This window comes from Tursiops truncatus, chromosome 13 (genome assembly GCF_011762595.2).
Source record: "Tursiops truncatus isolate mTurTru1 chromosome 13, mTurTru1.mat.Y, whole genome shotgun sequence".
NCBI lineage: Eukaryota > Metazoa > Chordata > Mammalia > Artiodactyla > Delphinidae > Tursiops > Tursiops truncatus.
This window is the reverse complement of record NC_047046.1, coordinates 75,536,705-75,555,941: the sequence shown is the minus strand read 5'-3', so window position 1 is coordinate 75,555,941 and position 19,237 is coordinate 75,536,705. Positions and strand designations below refer to the sequence as shown.

The window sequence follows — 19,237 nt, the reverse complement described above, 5'->3', positions numbered from 1 at the left end:
TGGACTTTGGCGTTGGGGACCATACTATGACTTAGACAAGAGTGGTTGACTGTTGTAATGAGAACAGAAGGCTGGTTTAAGTGGGTTTAGCAGAAAATGGGAAGAAAGGAGGTGAAGGGCAAGCAGAGTAGTGAGACTGTGGCTGGAAGGGGACATGGGGTCAGGAGGGTTTTTTAAAAGAGGAAATATGAGAGCACATTTGTATACTCGTGGGAAGGACCCAGTGCTCAAAAGAGAGCAGAGACTCATGGAAGCAAAGATTTGAGTAGATAGGAGAGGATGGGATACCTTGTATGGGGAGGAAGGACAGGTCATCAGAGTAATGGAAGGAAACTGAAGCAAGAGGGGACCAATGCAGGCAGCCTAATAGATTAGGGGAGGCGGACACAGAAGGAATCAGAAACGAACTTCTGTTTTCTAGGTGGAGCAGTAAGACCAATTGCCGATAATTAAAAGGGGGAGCAGAATATTGAAGGCTTGGGAACAGGAGAGAAACAGGTAATGTTAATCAAATTTCAAAGGTTTTGGTTTTTTATTCCTGATTTTTTCATATTCTATGATAAAAATCAAATGAAATACATCCCTTTAAATGGTTCACCAATGAATAAAAATTACGTATCAGGTTTCACCTTTGGAATGAGCTGCTGGTCTACAAGAACAGTTTCTCTATCAAAGAACGTCGTCAAGTTCTGGAGAACCTCTCACAAACCACAATCTATTTACTTTTCTCCAGAAAGGAAAATGATGGGATAGTTAACCTCTGGTTGTTCTAAGCTTAAAGTCCAAATTGTAATATTTATTCTGACTAATCTTGTGAGAACGAGGAGGGTATCTTTCAGAGCAAAGGGAAAACTGACCAATTACAATGCACCGAGACAAGTGCTGCACTGAAGAGAAAAAGAAGCCAGTTTTGCTCTTCTAGAACTGGAATAGTCTTCTCCTAGTGGGAGAATCCGAACAATCTTCCATGGGTGTTAAACAGCACCGACGATTCTGTCTGCCACAGAGCCTGTGATGCTAGGCACCGTGGGCGTTTCAAAACGAATGTTTTGAAACTTGCCGCCCACACTGGCCACCTCTCTGCACCCTCTGAATTTCAACACTGGGCTAGTGGAGCAATGTCAATATTCCCCTGGCAGAAACTCCTTCCCAGAGGCTAGAGGATGAAGCAGCTCTCCTCGTAGCAGGGTCCCTGCATTGTGATTTGATGGTGTGGGGCAGACTTGCAAATTAATTTGATTTGAAATTTTATTTTCAGCACAGAATTTTGCCAAGCCATGCATTCTCTCTACTGGTCCTTTCCCCAGTGTCATGTCTCTGATGCTGCTTGCTTGCGAGCACCAACAAGAGTATGGATTTGACCGTCAATGGTCTGTTCCGTTTCGTTTAAAATGATTATCGACTCTCCCCTCCGCCCAGCCTGGTTTCTTTCAGAGCTGATCTAATTTCTTGAGCGATCTGTGCCTGTAGACTCGTGTTAATTTGTTAATTGAGTTAGATTGCTGCCAGACATCCGAGGACCTTCGCTTGGGTTTATCCTGTGTCTAACTGTGAAACGCTGACTGTAATGAAGCTGTACTGGTTGGGAGAAAATGAGGGCTGATGAATTAAAGCCAGAAATGTGACATTGATGAGCCTCGATCATTCCGGGTGGTGAGGGGGGAGGGGGGGGAGCGGGGAGGGGATGCACGTGGGTCTCAGAACTGCAGAGCTCATGGAGCAGGCCTGGGATGGGGGAGACTGGTGGCTTCTAAACAGTGTCTCCTTCTGGAAGCTTTGACAGTTTGACACAGAGCAGACAACACTGGGCTGAGAGGCGTGACTCAGCACTCTAGCTCCACTCCTGGGAGACACTCTCCTTTCCCCAGGACGGCAGTTTAAATGCTATTTTATTCTCCGTGACTCAGCTGACACAACCTCTTTGGATAAGTTCCACTGTATGTTTTGTGGGCCAGAGCTCTTAATCTAAATGCAAAGGCCCTATCGGCCGAGCAGATGGACGGAGCAGCTGCCACTTCCCAGGGAAGCCAGGAGATCCCCCTGGGCCAGGGGGTAGGGGTTTCCTGCGAGGATACCACGTGTGAAGTCTTCGGGGAGGCAAGGCATTCTGAGGATGTGAGTTACCACGGCAAAGCTCACCAAGGCTTCCCTGATTTGATATAAATAACTCTGCACTGGCAGCCAGTGGGAGGAGAGCCAAGTAGTAATGAATACTAGGACAAACAAACAGGCCTCCGGGATGCAGGCCCAGCCACTCCAAACCACGGCTGGCAGCAGGCTCGGAGGTGGCGGGTGAGACTGTACCAACCATATTGCATTAATCCTTGTGAGTGAAGGGAGGAAGCTCTTTAGAATAATTCAAGCTCAAACAATTAGGGAAGGCCATGCCACATGGAACTAGAGCACTGACATAAAGGAGCACAACTGAAGCATGCTGATTTGCCCGGTTTGATGTTTAACGTTAGCCGACACACCAGGAGTTATAAATGGGACACTTCCTATTTATGAAGCACTGTGTTGAGAGGTAACCAAGAGGCGTGAGACAGTCTCAGCACCACCCCAACTAGAGCTTAGAATTCAATGGAAGTGCCTGGGAGAAGGACAAACGAGATGTAGTCTAGCAGTATTGTATCCTATCCAACACCTAACTCCTGTACACAACAGAGTTTTTATTGCATTGTGGGGCTCATGTTAAGGGGGAATAAAAGTGAGACGAACCTGGAGTGGGAACACTGGGGAACAAGCCAATAAGGAAGGCAGAGTTGTCTTGAGCTCGGCCACCAGGGTTAGCCCCGTCATGATCAGGCTAAGCTAAGGCCGCAGTGAAAGGGGATGGGGGGGAAGGGAAACGGAGATTCGAGTTAGTTTGGGATGCTTGAGTCCCCTCTGGATAAAAGCATCCCCATCTTAGGCCCTCGGGAGTCCCCCAGATTAAGATCAACCAATGAGCTCAGAATCAACCAACATGAAAAATACAAGCAAACAGGCCACCATGCGTGAGAATCAGCAGAAACTATGAACCACAGAATCAAACTCCCTTCCTTCAGGTTAATGAATTAATCGGACACAAAAATATAAAATAACGATGTATCGACGTCTAAAGGTGGAACAAAGGAATCACAAAATAAGTAAGCAATAAGAGACTATAAAATGACCAGGAAGATTATGGGAAAAAAAGTAAATTTGAAAATTGAAAAAATATAAACGTTAACAAAACACACCTCAATTGAGTAGGTAAAAGAGAAAATGAGTATAGCTGAAGAGATTATTTTTATTTAATCCTTGAATATTTATTGAATCTTTACCACAAGTCAATTACTGTTCTAGGCCAGGGGAGTATAGCAGTGAACAAAACAGACAAAAGTCCTTGCCCACACACAGGTCACAAAATAGATAACACATAAAATACACAGCATAATACTTTGAAAACCATAAATCAGGGGAAAAGGATAGAGGACGCCAGGTGTGAGTAGAGCTGTATTTTAAATAGGAAGGACAGAAAAGTCCCCGCCAAGAAATTGACATTTGTGTAAAGATTTGAAAGAGATGAAGGAACAGCCCATGAAAATACTGGGGTGGGGGAGAGGCATTTCAGGCCAAAGAACAGTGAGTATCGTGGCCCAGAGGTAGGGGTGGGGATGCACTGGATAAATCTGACCTCCTGGAAAAGAGGTCTGTATGGGTGGAAAGACGGGGCGGGGGTCCAAGAGGTAGCAGGGGGCGGGTCCTGGGGCCTTGCAGCATAGCAAGGGATGATGCCAGGTGGCAATCACACCTTAAATGTCCATATGCAGTCAGTGCTCATGAATTTAAATTTGAATTTAACTGTAAAATGCAGCTCGCAAGTGACCCTCAAGCTCCTTCCATCCCGGCTTGTCTGGCATTCCTTCTCTTGCATCTGGAATCCTCTCCTTCCCCTAGTCCTTCGTCTTTGATGTTTTCCCCGACTTTTTCTGTCTGATTTATTTGCACCCCCGTCCCTGTTTCTATCTCAGTCTGTACTTAAAGAACGGCCATTATATCATGTTTACTGTTTTCTGCCTTCAACCAGGAGCTCCTTAAGGATGAGGATGAACCACGGCCGTCAAAGGCAATGCTCAGTATATTGAAATGTGCTCTACAAAATCCCAGATTATTGCAGGAAAGGGCTAAATGGTGACTGTTTGCAATAAGATTCTGTTACCAGATTTGGTTTGCCTCTAATTTAAGTGTACTGTTGAATGTGCAATCAAGATTTTAGTAATTATGTACAAATAGTTCTTGTTATAAATCAAGGTTGTTATTACTGTCTTAAGCTCTGGCTTTGGTAACAAGTCTTTTCTTGGAGACCGTGCTGTTCTCCCTGCGTCAGCTGCTTCCCTCGACTCCCAGGACCATTCTCCTAGAAAGCTGCACGTTGAGGTCAGCTGGTTATACAGGGCAGATACTACTTTCCCAGCACAGTCGGAGTAAATCTTAAGCAGCTCCCTCACCAAGGAGAGAATCAGGCCTCTAGTGCTGAAGGCCGGGATGTTTTGTCCAGGCCACCATGACCTCCTGCACAAAGCTCTCCAAGCAATGATTGCGATCTAAGTTCATTCAACTTGAAGAAAGCTCTGGAACACAAGCCGCAGGGCAGAGCTGTGCCATCTTGATGGAAGGGGACCGGCTTTTTGTGCCCCTGCCACTGTGCCCTGGCAGTTCATCGGGCTGCTGCTGGCAAGGGCAGCATGATCCTGGGAGTAGGGGGTAGCCTCTGAGGCAAGGCGGCTCCCGGCTGCCCTGAGCAGCTGGGGGACAGGTGCGCGGACCAGGTAAAGAACACCTGGGTGGGCATCCACAGCCACCAACGCACACTTTCAGAAGATTCAAGATTCTAGATGGCTTCATCAACAAAGGTGAAGAAAGCACAAAAACCTATATATTTTTCCTTCTTTTCCCATGAGGAACTAAGCTTAGTAGCAAACCAGGAGGAAGGGGTTCTGTAAGGAGTGTTGTCCTGACAACATATACTTTTCCATCTTCACCAAGGGACCCTGTCTCTGCATTCTCCAGCATCTCTCTGCCAGAGTCTCCGCAGCCCCCCACTGGGCTAGGACAGACAGGTCTCTATTATTTTTTAGTCCCCATTATCAGCCCCATTTCCAGCCATGGCAATTTAAATTCCCTAAACCTGTACCAGCTGGGCAAGAAGACCCAGATGTGGTCATGACCAAGAGCAACTCCAGAGTAGGAAACCTTACATCAGAGGCCAGCGCCCCCAGAGGACGATCAATTCCTTCATTTTTTAATCAGAGAGAGCTGTGGTTTAAACCAACAGCTGAATTGACATCAACCACACACACAGGCTTTGATTTGACTTATAATCGAAAGGGAACAATACTGCTCACCTCTCCACTTTCTCTTGACATTGCATCTGCTATTATTGTCCACAAAGCCTTCGTTTTCAGCCCAGCAGAGACATTATAAAAGGGCTTCAAACTACTCTTTAAATAACAAACCAGTGTGTCTGAAGCTCTATTGTCTGCCTCCCTTCTTGTTCCAGGCACATTCATGTACTTCCCTGGTTCCTTGTGAGCTGGACCCAGGGAAACCCCACTGGGTTTGCCTCTCTTCTACAAAACACACCCAGTTCTCACCTAGGTCACACAGAGAAACCTGTATGTTCCCCTCCATTGTGGCCTTTGGTTCAAAATAAATTAAAAACCCCAAACAAAAATTCTAATAAGAGATGAAAACAAAAACCTAATGTATCAAAAGGACTAGTCATTTACCCACTGGAGGTATGAATAGCTCAGGCCTTGCTCTGCATCAAGGCGCTGAATAGAAAAACGCATATGTTAAATATATATTTAAGTCTTACCTCAGACAGATGACTAATGGGTGTTATGCTGTGTTGTGTTTTTTTGTTCAACCCACAGAGATAATTATTTACTCAATAAAATTTAAACAGTTATCATAGCATAATTGGAAGCCGAGGGTAGCATTTTTCTCTTCCCTCCCCTTCCCAGCTGCAGTTGACAGAATCATGCCATAGACAACATGATTATTAGTTTGCTGCTCTAGTTTTGTGAGAGTTTATGAAGAGGAAATCCACAGGCCTCATCTTCTTTCACAGCCCTGCTGAAGCTGTCCTTGCAAATTCTTTCCTGACCTGAACTGTCACCCCTTATTTCTAACTGATTTGTTTTCTCCACTCCTCAGGAAGGTGGCTGTTCAGGCTTAATATTTAGGAGGGGGCGGCCAGCCAGCTATACAGTTCTTTTCTTTCTCATGTATGAGCTTTCCAGGGCTAGGAAGGTTTTGAACCATCCAAGAGAACCACTGGGCCTCTATCCAGTGGTCTGAGGGTAACCTGGATACTTAAAGGGTCTCAAGATCAGGAAATATTAGGAATAGCTGGCACCTGGGGACTCACAGGACGGCTTGCCCATCCAGCAGGCGAGCTAACCAGAGCCCAAGGGAGGGATGTTTCTGCAGCTGACAGCTAGTTAGTAGTTAATAGCTAGTTAGTAGGAGAGCCGGTCAAGATTCAGACTAGGTCATGGTCACTCCCCCATGGGGCTCCTGTCCCCTCCCCCCACCCTATACGATGGCAGTTTCCTGGGCAGCTCTGGGAGTCTCTCTTGACTTTTTGGGAGGTACCATCCTTCTGGAGTGACTGAATTTCCACACTGCATCCTGGGCAATATGAAACCCAGGGTGGGGCAAATTAACCTCTATTTGGAATGTAACCAATAAATCACTCCAGTTCATCAAAATATGGTTCAGAAATTATGAAAATAAAGGACTTCCCTGGTGGCACAGTGGTTAAGAATCCACCTGCCAATGCAGGGGACACGGGTTCGAGCCCTGGTCCAGGATGATCCCACATGCCACAGAGCAACTAAGCCCGTTTACCACAACTACTGAGCCTGTGCCCTAGAGCCCGTGAGCCACAACTACTGAGCCTACATGCCACAACTACTGAAGCCCGCATGCCTAGAGCCTGTGCTCCGCAACAGAGGGAAGCCACTGCGATGAGAAGCCCGCGCACCAGAACAAAGGGTAGTCCCTGCTCGCCTCAACTAGAGAAAGCCCACGTGCAGCAATGAAGACCCAAGGCAGCCAAAAATAAATTAATTCATTAATTAAAAAATAAAGAAATCATGAAAATAAAGCATATGTTTGGTGCATATCTTGAGAATACACAATGGTCCTTCCTGAACCCACTTTAGCAGGTGGCAATAATCCAGCCATTTTCTGTGCTTTCCTGGAGCTCTTCTGTTAGTGGGATGGGCAGTGGATCCTACTAGAAAGGAGGTGCAAGCAGCCCCAAGATTTCAATCTGTCTTCCGTCTGGCGTGATATCACCTGCTGCCTTTCCTGGAAAGGCCAGAGGCCTCACTGCCTTCTCTTCCCACTCAGTCAGGCCTTCCTCTACCTGCACATCACGGCTACAGAGTTCGAATGGCTGCCATGCCAGCCTGCAGAAAGTCCTCAGCTCACCAGTGCCTCTGAGTCATCCTTACAGAGGCACTAGGAGCAAATAGGCAGATGAGCAGATATAGGTGGGCTTTGTTCCAGGGAAGAAGGTGGATGAAAATGCAGCAACCCAAGGACACAGAGACTCTGCTGGCAGATGTCCTGTCCTCCTTTTCATGTGCTTCTGTTGATCCCTCCATTCCTGATGTCTTCAGACACCAGCCCCGCCTGGCTGGGAGCACAGGACACCAGGTGACTGTCCTGTCTAGAATCTACCAGTACTCTGAAAATGGCCTCTCTCCCATCCACCAGAGGGGAATAAACAGTGCCATGGAGATGTAGATCATCATTCATGGGGACACTGCTTTATTGGAAAAGGTATTTTTCTTTTCCAAAGGGGATGAAGGAGTATTGGCCAACTGGTTATTTGAGCTTATGGAAACATACAGCATAAGTCGCTAATGTTTTCCGATTATTTTCAGTGATAATTGTAAATTAAGGAAAAGGCAAGACGGCTTGAGGATTTTTCCCCCTAAAGATAAAATATTGGTTGCACCCAGGAGCTCTCAAAAAATAGTAAGAAATGTTACCTTGAAAAATATATCAAACAAGAGAAAGAAAAATACCTTTGTGTTGCCTTCTGAGCTATTAATTGTTATAGCAGTTTTCTCGGACAAAATGCTCTGATTAACTGTATCCTCACAACCAATGACCATACACGTGAAATAGAGCACCTGGTGATAAAGCCTGTTAAAGATCTGTTTAGGCAAGGTATAAGATATTAAGCCCCACTTCCCCACGGTCCTTCTCACTGCAACCACTGCTTACAAGAAGGATCCTACGTTTTTGGTTTTTTTTTTTTTGCGGTACGCGGGCCTCTCACTGTTGTGGCCTCTCCTGTTGTGGAGTACAGGCTCCCGATGCGCAGGCTCAGCGGCCATGGCTCACGGGCCCAGCCGCTCTGCGGCATGTGGGATCTTCCCAGACCGGGGCACGAACCCGCATCCCCTGCATCGGCAGATGGACTCTCAACCACTGTGCCACCAGGGAAGCCCAAGGAGCCTATGTTTTTACGTTTCTATGACACTATTTCCAGCACCCAGTAGCCCACGGTTGCCCCCATCTTTCTCAAGTCATTGGCCGAGCTCCTAAAGCTGCTGTGGGCCTTCAGCTTACATCCAGCCTCCCTGATGCTTTAGAGCAGGCCGCTTAGGGGATGGGCTATAGCTCTGGAAGGCTACAGCGAAACGGCTAGGTGCTGGCACCCACAGCTGCTTCGTGAGCAGAACTGTGCCCCAGTCTGTAATCTCAGGATATTTATACCTACTGTCTTGGTTTGGATTTCCTCTTTCCCAAGAGCAGAGCCCGAGTAAAGAATTGGGAGCAGATAGAGCATTTGGAAAACGTAATCACTTCCTAAGGCTGCTGAAACAAATTAGTACAAACTGGGTGGCTTAAAATAACACAAATGTATTTTCTCACAGTTTTAGAGGCCAGAAGTCCAAACTCAAGATGTTTGCAGGGCCACGCTCCCTCTGAAGGTTCTAAGGGAAAATACTTCCTTGCCTCTTCCAGGCTCCCAGCAGTTGCTCACAACCCTTGGCATTCCCTGGCTTGTAACCGCATCACGTGGCCTTGCGCTGTGTTTCTCTTATAAGGACACACTCGTTGGATTTAGGGCCCACCTGAACCCAATCATCTCCATCCTTACCTTAATTACATTCTGAGGTTCTGGGGGAATGTGAAATTTCAACCCAGCACAGGGCTCAAGGATCCTTAACTCTGGAATTACCTAATGTTGACAGTGAGACTAAGCTGAACGGGTAGGGAGAGAGGATGTCGTGGAAGGGGGGATACATAGCTGGTACCTCCCTCACCGCTTACTCCTATGGCTGAAATTTTCCCATGAACAATTTCTAAGCAACTTGACTCAGTATTCAAGATGCAGTCCTCTGAGAAATGGCAAATACCTCTGAGAAATAATTTCTCAAGCTACTCTTCTCAAAGGGATGGGGCAATTAGAATCATGTGACAGGGAGTCTTATCTGGCCCGGGGCCTGGGGTGGGAGGAAGGAGTACCTTGCAAATTAATCATTTCCATAGTGAAATGCTGGCACTCCTGCAAATTTTTTCCACATCTCAGGTGTGTAACTTCTGTTTCAAACCATGATTATGCCCTTCCTTGCAATCCGTTGACTCCAGCACTTGTCTGGGGCCTGGGAGGAGGTGTGAGTGGGAAAAGCGAAGGTAAGGTAGACTAGGGAGTAGCCGCCTGAAAGGGCCAACCATCCACACTTCACTCATTTCATATTTCCTAGAATAATAAACCTAAAATTTGTAGCAGGGATGGCAAATTCAGTTGAAATGTGGCGAGAAAACGTGTGACTGAGCAGAGTGCTGTGTTCGGAAAGATTCTGAGGCTGCATCTGTGTGCTAAGTGGGAAGAGAGTCACGATAAAGTCACCATCTGCCACAAACATCCCCAGGGACTCTCGGGGCACGTGCCGCAAATCTGTCATCCCGGGTGTATAGCTTTGTTTGGACCATTTCCTAAATATGTTGTTGCCATACATAGGTAACAGATTTTTATGTCCTGATATAAAAACATACAAAGTCATAGAAACAAGTTATTTCTATGCTATCACTACTTTTTCTTATTTCTAAAGACATCTTGATACTCAATGTACAAGTTGATTTTTGAATCGTAAATTCTTAGAGGCAAGGCACTGTGTCTGTTTATACTCTCCAGCTGAGTGCATGCTAGGTATCACGTGTGACCAGGATTACTGGGCTTAGGCCAGGCCTGAGCTAAGCTCGTTGAAGTGGGGGTGGATGAATGAATAAGAAATTGGGGATGGGAGGGTTTTAGTCCCAGTTCTGTCCCTAAGGGCAGCTGCATGCACCCCCATGGGTAATTTCAACCCTTGGCATCTCAGTTTCCCCATCTCTAAAATGCAAATAAACCCCTATCTTCCGACAAGGGTTGGTGTGAGGCATATATGGAGCAGTCGTGTAGCCTAGAACAGAGTGGGAGTTATCTTTTAGAAATCATTCCTGCACAACCTGAGGGCAGTGCCGTGACAAATAAGAATGTTTGCATGAGGAGGGCACTGCCCAGGAAATCCGGCTCTGATTGTTCAAGAGAGACATCTGGAAGTCTCCAGGGCCCAACCGTTCTGAGGATGCCAAACAAGGAAATGCAATAATCTGAAAAGTCAGCAGTGCCCCCGGGACGGGGAACACTCCGAGAGAGACGGTGCCGGGAGCTGACCTTTCCCCACATGGGCACCGTCTGCAGGCGCCCTGGACAGGCGGCCAAGGTCATCTGACCTCACGGCCAGCCCCAGAGGACACTATCAGGGGCTTTAGAAATTACTCAGTTAAACGTCTGCATGTGAGGAAGAAGTAGAAAAAGTCGTTTTTGCCAGGTTCCCAAATGAGTGGCTAAAAGGGGACAAGAACCTTACTTTCCAGATGCCAGGAAAAAAGAGAATGTCCAGGGAGCTGGAGGGAAAGCCCATCTTCCCTGTGAAGAGCTGGCTTTGGGAGATGAGCCTTGAGACGAGAGGGTTGCCAGCTGGACTTTGATACCCATGGGTTCCTTCCCAGGGAAAGGGTGGTAGCTTGAGCAGGAAAAAATCCACGTGTGAGGGCTTCCCTGGTGGCGCAGTGGTAGCGAGTCCGCCTGCTGATGCAGTGGACGCGGGTTCGTGCCCCGGTCCGGGAAGATCCCACATGCCGCGGAGCAGCTGGGCCCGTGAGCCATGGCCGCTGAGCCTGAGCGTCCAGAGCCTGTGCTCCGCAATGGGAGAGGCCACAACAGTGAGAGGCCCGTGTACCGCAAAAAAAAAAAAAAAAAAAAAAATCCACGTGTGGGATTTCCGTTGTTTAAATCTGTTGAATCCTGTGCAATGAAACTAGCTTGACGGTAAGAAGTCATGGGGTTGTGGGAGCAGAAGGGGTTGGTCCTGAGATCCAAACCCCAGGGGTGAGGCCACTGAATTTTCTGGTGAAAGGTAGGCAAGTGGGAAGAGCCTGCCTGGTGCAGGGGGAAGGGGACGGAGCACTGTCTGTAGAACAGGGGTTCCCAACCCCCAGGCCGTGGACCAGTATCAGCCCTTGGCCTGTTAGGAACCGGCCATGCAACAGGAGGCGAGGGTGGTTGAGCGAGCAGAGCTTCATCTGCTGTTCCCCATCGCTCCCCATCACTCCCATTCCGCCTGAACCATCCCCCAGCCCCCATGGAAAAACTGTCTTCCATGAAACCGGTCTCTCGTGCCAAAAAGGTTGGGGACCCCTGCTGTAGAGAATTTTAAAACGCTAGTAAAACCATCTAAAAGTTGGTCTGCCTTTCATTACCACCATGCACTGGCAATTCTAAATGTTAATGATACAGATTCCTCCCCAAATCATCTTTTGTTGGTCTATGTTCTAAACAACCGTGGTTACTGTGGAGTTTAATATTATATACTTAAGCCTCAATTAGCACATTTGTGTTGTTTATCCTTTAATAATTATTCCACGTGGAAGTTAATTTGGCTGTCACCTGGAGAGGACTCAGCTACATGAGTTTGTTCCCAAACAGGGCATGAGACGTTAACAGTGGGGGTGATGGTAGACAGAGGTGCGAACTTGAGTGGCTTTAATTCTGCTGTTCTATGTAAGCATACAAAAATATTTGCAAACTGTCAGAATCCACTTTGAACAAGGTACACAATGCTTCAAAATTGTTCCTGGAAGATCAGTGTGAAGAAACTGGAAAGAGGCTGCTACTTCTGCCAAAAAAAAAAAGGTGAAGAAATGGACAGTTATATAGAAAACTATATATGTAGTTTATACAGAAAAGAAAATCAAATTCAAAGAAAATCATAAAGAAGAAATGTTAGGAGAAATGACTGAAGATGTCAATCTTACATTTGCCAGATGAAAGGGCAGCATTTGAAGCCCGAGTCACTGTGGGCAGAAACTGGACAAGTACTTGGTGGTTCAAATAAGTCGTTTGCCGTCATTCTGACACTTTCCCTGATTTTTGCAGAAGAGAAACTTGAGAACCAAATACAACAGAAATTTGTGATGTTTCCTGGTGATGGGTTTTAGTGAAAAACTTTCAACTGCAGAGACCTTTGAAAGCTGCTAGAATCGATCCTGAAGAAGGAGGTTGTATCGTCAATTCTGGAATTTGCTGTGACATGAGATTGAGCTGGGTCTTTGTCAAAATTATCTTTATGCTTCAGACTTTCCCCAACTACTTATATGTCCCTTGTTACAGGTGAGAGAAAACTTCAGGAATTAAAATGAGTGAAAAATATTCCTCAATCAACTATGAACTAGATTGACAAGTCTGGCTATGTTGTGTACTGAATGTGAATATTCATGATTAATTTTGATGAAATCGTTGACAAATCTGCGGAAGTCTCAAAAACAAAAACTGTAACGTTCTGTTTGTTACCAGCATGGAGGCAAAGGGTTTTTCACCTTTTCTTTGAAAAAAAAAAAAAAGGGATTTCCCTGGTGGTCCAGTGGTTGAGACTTCGCCTTCCAATGCAGGGGGTGCGGCTTCAACCCCCTGGTTGGGGAGCTATATGCCTCGTGGCCAAAAAACCAAAACATAAAACAGAAGCAATGTTGTACAAATTCAATAAAGACTTTAAAAAATGGTCCCCATCAAAAAGAAAAAAAATCTTCAAAAAAATCTTAAAAAAAAAAGAGACTAATTTTAAAGTATTTACTTTTTCCCCTTTGGGGGTAATGTACTATTTATTTACTTATTTATTCATTTATTTATTTAACTACCATGATTATTTATGTGAAGTTTAACAAAAGAAAAATGTCATTGCCTGCATTTCTTTCCCTGCTGTTATAGATACTTTAATTTCATGATTATTACTAAAACTAACTTTGTTGTATGATAGGGGAGTTGTTAAAAAGAATCCACTCCAGGTGTGAAATACATGCGGTCCACCACTGGCGCAAGCATAACATTCTAGGAGTTTCTGCCCATTAAATGTGACATTCACTTGTACCAAGAGAATAATAATAATATACAATTTTGTAACAACAATAGCACATTTCTATGGTTACCTTTTATCACACAGCAGATATTTGCCATCTGCTTCTCTTCTGGGCTGTCTAAAGGAAAAGTCTGCTGAATCCTGTTGGATGCAGGTGCCTTGATTCTGGGGGAAATGTCAGCTTCCACTCTGAGGTTCTCTTATTTCAAACCAAGACCAGCCCAAGGTAGGACTGTGAAATCTGGGTGGTTTATCTCTGGCCCTGCAGCCTGCCTTCTGTTCTCTCCTGTCTCAGGAATTTAATTCCTCTGCCTCGCATGCTTTCTTCACCTGCCTTCTCAAATCCTCACCTACTGAAGGCCGTGTGATGGATACAGTGGAGAAAGTGAGGGTCTTAAGGGATAAAATAGACCTAGTTTGTTGTTTTTTAAAATTTTTATTGCAGTATTGTTGATTTACAATGTTGTATTAGTTTCAGGGGTACAGCAAAGTGAATCAGTTATACATATACATATATCCACTACTTTTTTAGATTCTTTTCCCATATGGGCCATTAAAGAGTATTGAATAGAGTTCCCTGTTCTAGACAGTAGGTTCTTATTAGTTATCTATTTTATATCTACTAGTGTGTCGACCTAGTTTTTGATATTTTCATAAACAAATCAATGTAAGGACTGAAGTGTAACTTAATAAAGTTAATTTGTTTATTTTTTATTAAAAAAAAAACCTAGTTTTGATATCCTGGCTCTGTCCCTTACTGGCTGTATGACCTTGGGCAATTCATTCTCTGAGCCACGATTTTTTTTAATCTGTAAAAAATTTTAGGCACCAAGGCAACATGGAGTTGGGAGGAATTTTAGGGGCAACCAGTAGCTTCTTTTGAGAGACCTGCTCTGCACTGTCTTAGAGAAGTTAACAACTGGAATACGGCTTTGGCCCTCTCACTAGGGACCACCTGAAGCTCTCATTGGAAGGCTGAGGTGGATTAGTAACCCCTGCTGTGGAAAAGGAAGCAGAGAATGCGGGCACATGGAGCTCCATGCTTGCCATTCCTGTCCTTGCTTCTCAGCTGTCAAAGCCAAGCATGTGTCCTTCATCCTAAGGCTACGCTTTCCTGACGGGCTCAACATGGCAGGGGACTAAAATCTGGAGATTTAAGCAAGCACAAGTATACATTTGGCTTGTTTGAATTCAGGTGGCGTTTTCCTTGAGCTGGTCTCATCATTGCAGAGGCGGGGCCAGGTCAAATCTTAAAGAGCCGCTTGGCAACTCTAAGGATTGGCAAAGAGGAAAGAAATTGGTAAACAGTGTTTTTAAAATATGCTAAATGCCAAGCACGTGTGTTTCATTTCTAATGTTTATTTATGGATATTTGCTGCTATTTTCCAGGAATTCTAGTAGCAATTATCCAACTAGTCCAAACCTCCACCTGTTACTGGGGAAGGGCTTCTGAAATACATTCGCGCTTCCAACAGCCTACGTAGAGTGAAGGGCAGACATGTCCTTCGGGGGTGATTTCAGGGACACCAGAAGGTCCCTGTCTTCCAGAACACTCCTACCACCTTCCTGGTGGTGAATAAATGAGGAAAACCTCATCTAGTGAGGAGCAGTGTACAAATGTCCATTGACATAAGGTTACTGACAATCAGTTTTTTTCCTGAGACCAAGTGTTAATAGAGGAGAAAAGGGAAGGGGATGGGGGCCTGCAATTTCAATGAGAGAGTAAAGAAGGGGTACATAAAAAGAAATTGAAGGTACCCAGTATCAGATTTGTCTATTTCACCATGTCCCTGGGATGGTACAGATTGAGCATTTGCCATGAGCCTCCAGTGCTCAGATGATTCTAAGGAAGTCAGCACACCTGCTTTGTCTTTTTGGCTCTGTCCCCAGAGCCATTCTGCTGGCAAATTGGAAGGCAACAGGGAGCCCCCTGTGTCCCTCTCCACTGTTCATAAACCAACAACCAACATTGAAGCTGGTGAAGGTGGGGATGACAGAATTTGCTCTAGTTGTAAGTAGGGCAAAAATTTGTACCGGAGTATTGGCGGCTTTGCTTTGGTGATTGGTGTGTACTGATTATGTCAACCTCTTGTGTTTATAAAGCCTCCAAACTTCTCAGAAGAGCAGCAGGGAGAGAAGGAGCGAGTTATTTCTTGAGGACCTGCTAGGGAGTTTCATGTTTTACTTCCTGGCCTCATCACAGCACCACAAGAAAAGAACTATTTTTGGCAACTCACAGCCTCGGAAATTGGGGATCGGAAGGATGTCAGAAAGCTGGTGTCCGACAGAACCTCTGTCGCTTAGGAAACGCAAACTCTTCTATAGTCGATACAAGGGGAAGCCTCTTTCAAGGTACACGGTGGTGTTAGCCAGAGAACTCAGAGTTTTTTGCTTTGTTTGGTTTTGTTAAACTTTTTAGTCCTTTTTATTTTTAGCCTGACCCCATCTGACTTCCATGTTTAAATACTTCGGATGCAAGAAATTGGCTCAGATCCAACCGGAAATGCACTTAATCCCGTCACATGAAAACATCCCAGCTTTCTCAGTTGGTCCCTCTCTGAACGATCCAGAGGGTGTTAATGGGCACAAAGGGTTCTCGCCGGCTCGCCAACACCAGGGGGCATCCACCCATGAGATGCTGACATTAGCCTTCTCTGCCCACCCAACCACTTCCACCGGGCACCAGGCTAAGCCGGATGGAGAATCACCTCCTATGTTAGCCCCGCAGCCCCATTCACTTGTTTCCACCTGCCCTTATGCTTTGGTTGTGTGTTGATCCGGAGCCCTTCAAGGGACGGAGGTAGAAGGAACTTGATCACAGAGGAGGCTATCAATGAGGGAAGCAGTCAGAGGTTCTGTCTAATCCGAAGATTAAGGGTAAGTAACGTCGTCTTCTACATCTGTCAGAGCAATTTAGGACTGCCTTCTGGACGTCCTCATTCATTCCGGGATTGCTTCCATTACCTGCCGACACCGAGAGGGAAGCACCAGGATCCTGGGCCCAACCTTCAATGGAGCGCCACCTAGCGGAATTGCTTTCAAATACCAGCAGTATGCTGCCAAGGGAGTCCCTTTTGTGTAAGGGGCTTGGCGTTTGCTTATTTCAGGCGCTGTGTCAGCAGGATGATTGGGCACTTCCTAAATCCAAATAAGCTGAATTAACATATTATGGATTTAAACAAGTTGGACGTTAATTGAGCGAGGCTCTTCACAGCCTAGTAGCTTGAGTTCCATTTACCCTTGACTAGGGGAGCAGAGTGGACCTGTTTACACTGGGATGGAGTCCCAGGCAGCTGGGAAAGTAGCAGGGAAGGAGAGGAGAGAACAAGGCGATGTCCTGGAAATTTTCGTAAAAGATCAGGCATGGGAAGATTAAGTGAGCATTATCCTCATGAAAACAGAAGCAGACAGGTGACCCGGCATCCCAGGCTGCAGAAGCTGGCTCTCAGCCATCAAGAGAGGAAAATCCCTGTCTCTTCCCCACACAGGTGGGCTGGCGTTGTTCAAAGATCCTAAATGTTTAGATTCTTTGCACATCACCTGTTGCTTAATGTGGTCTGAACACAAATGATTTCAATCCTCTCATCTCTCTTGTTTAGCGGCAGCTCACTATACTTTTATAAGGTTACAATTTCAGCGGGGAGGGGCTTCCCTGGTGGCGCAGTGGTTAAGAATCCACCTGCCAATGCAGGGGACACGGTTCGATCCCTGGTCTGGGAAGGTCCCACATGCCGTAGAGCAACTAGGCCCGGGTGCCACAACTACTGAACCTGGGCTCTAGAGCCCACAAGCCACAACTACTGAGCCCACGTGCCACATCTACTGAAGCCCTCATGCCTAGAGCCTGTGCTCCGCAACAAGAGAAGCCACCGCAATGAGAAGCTTGCACACTGCAACAAAGAGTAGCCCCTGATCGCCGCAACTAGAGAAAGCCCTCACGCAGCAACAAAAACCCAACACAGCCATAATTAAATAAATTAATTAATTAAAAAAAAAAGAATTTCAGGGGATTAAAAACTGTTCAGATAAACACCCACCACCCAGCTACTCTGGAACTTCTCTCTGCTAGAAGTAGTGTATTCATTTCCTAGGGCTGCCTTAATAAAGTACCATGAACTGGTGGCTTGAAACAACAGAAATGTATTCTCTCCCAATTCTGGAGACTCCAAGTCCAAGATCAAGGTGTCAGCAGGGCCGTGCTCTCTCTGAAGGTGCTAGGGGAGGATACTTGCCTTCTTCCCAGCTTCTGGTGTTGCCAACCATCCCTGTCGTTCCTTAGCTTGTAGACACATCACTCCAGTCTCTCCCTCAGCATCACACGGTGCTCACGCTGTGTCCTCATGTCGTCTTCCCTCTGTGCTCACTGGTGTCTTCACATGGCATTCTGCTCTGTGTGGTCTCTTCTGCTCTCCTGAGGACACCAGTCCTATTGGATTTGGGGCTCACCCTCCTCCAGTGTGACCTCATCTTAACTCACTCTTGATTACATCTGCAAAATCCTATTTCCAGATAAGGTTACATTCACAGGCACGGGGGTTAGGACTTCAACATATCTTTTTAGGGGTACATTTAACCCACAAGAAATAGGAAGGGACAATGGCAGGCAGAAAACCACAAGACCAACGCCAGTTACAAGGGTGAGAGAGAGGTGATGGACACAGGGACACCTCAGTGCTGCTGGTGGTTCTTTCCCTGAATTCCCACATTCTCATCCATCCAGACCTCTGTAATATGAGGCTATGTTTGCAACATCAGATAAGACCACGATATGCACTATTATTTTGATAGGATTAGAAATATATATTTTTAAAATTTTTTTGGCCGTGCTGTGCGGCATGCAGGATCTTAGTTCCCCGACCAGGGATCAAACCTATGCTCCCTGCGGTGGAAGCAGAGTCTTAACCATTGGACCACCAGGGAAGTCCCAGAAATATATTTTAAAGACATGCTGTTTCCTTAGAAAGGAAATAAGCGTCCACTATTTATTGGGAACACCCTTCCAGTTTATATCTGTCACTAGCTTACTGCCCTTCATTTTAAGTGGGTGTAAAAAAAATAAATATGACCCATTTAACACAATCTGTGCATTTCCATTGAAATGGAGAGTCAATGTGAAATATGTAGAAACTTTCCTCTCAGTCTTTTTATCTAGGATTCCTTCTTATTTAATACATTATCTATTTGACAGGTAATTCAATAGATCCTACTGCACAAAAGCATATAGCACTCATTACTTACATTTTTTACAGTCCGTATTGCCTTGTTACTGATAACACATGCAAGTATGCAACACTTAAGTGTTAGGGAAATACTTTATCTCTCCTTTCAAACAGACATAATAATGATACCTGTCACTGACTGACTGTCTTCTATGCTCCAGACGCTGTGCTGATTGGTTTATATACATTATTTTGTTTAATTCTTAAACTAATCATGCTGTCGGTGTTGTCATTCCCATTTTACAGATGAAGAAGCTGAGACTTGAGTAACTAAGATCTTGCCCCAAATCACATAGCTCTTTAGTGGTGAAGCTGGAATTCAGATTCAAATTTATGATTCCAAAGCTCATATGGACTACCTTTATATTTTTCACAGTAATCCTGGTGGATTTTCCTTGACTAATCTAGTTTTTTTTTCCCTCTCCCCAGCATTTGACTCACAAGAAAAGCAGCCCCAGTTTAGGTGCGTACACTGACACCTAATGGTCTAAACCCATCTCAACATTCCCACATTTTACTTTTGACCGCTAGGTGGAGACATGCCTATTTTCTCTCCTCCGAAAG

At 45.5% G+C, this 19,237-nt stretch overlaps 1 protein-coding gene across 1 annotated transcript in view; it reads right to left on the bottom strand.

The window, feature by feature from the left end:
• Positions 1 to 11,664: 11,664 nt before the first annotated feature.
• Positions 11,665 to 19,237, bottom strand: part of TNFRSF11A (TNF receptor superfamily member 11a) — a 98,527-nt gene continuing 90,954 nt past the window's right edge. Inside the window, exon 11 of the transcript XR_012325464.1 lies at positions 11,665 to 12,218. The gene's annotated coding sequence lies outside the window, so the exon portion shown is untranslated. The remainder of the gene's footprint in view (positions 12,219 to 19,237) is intronic.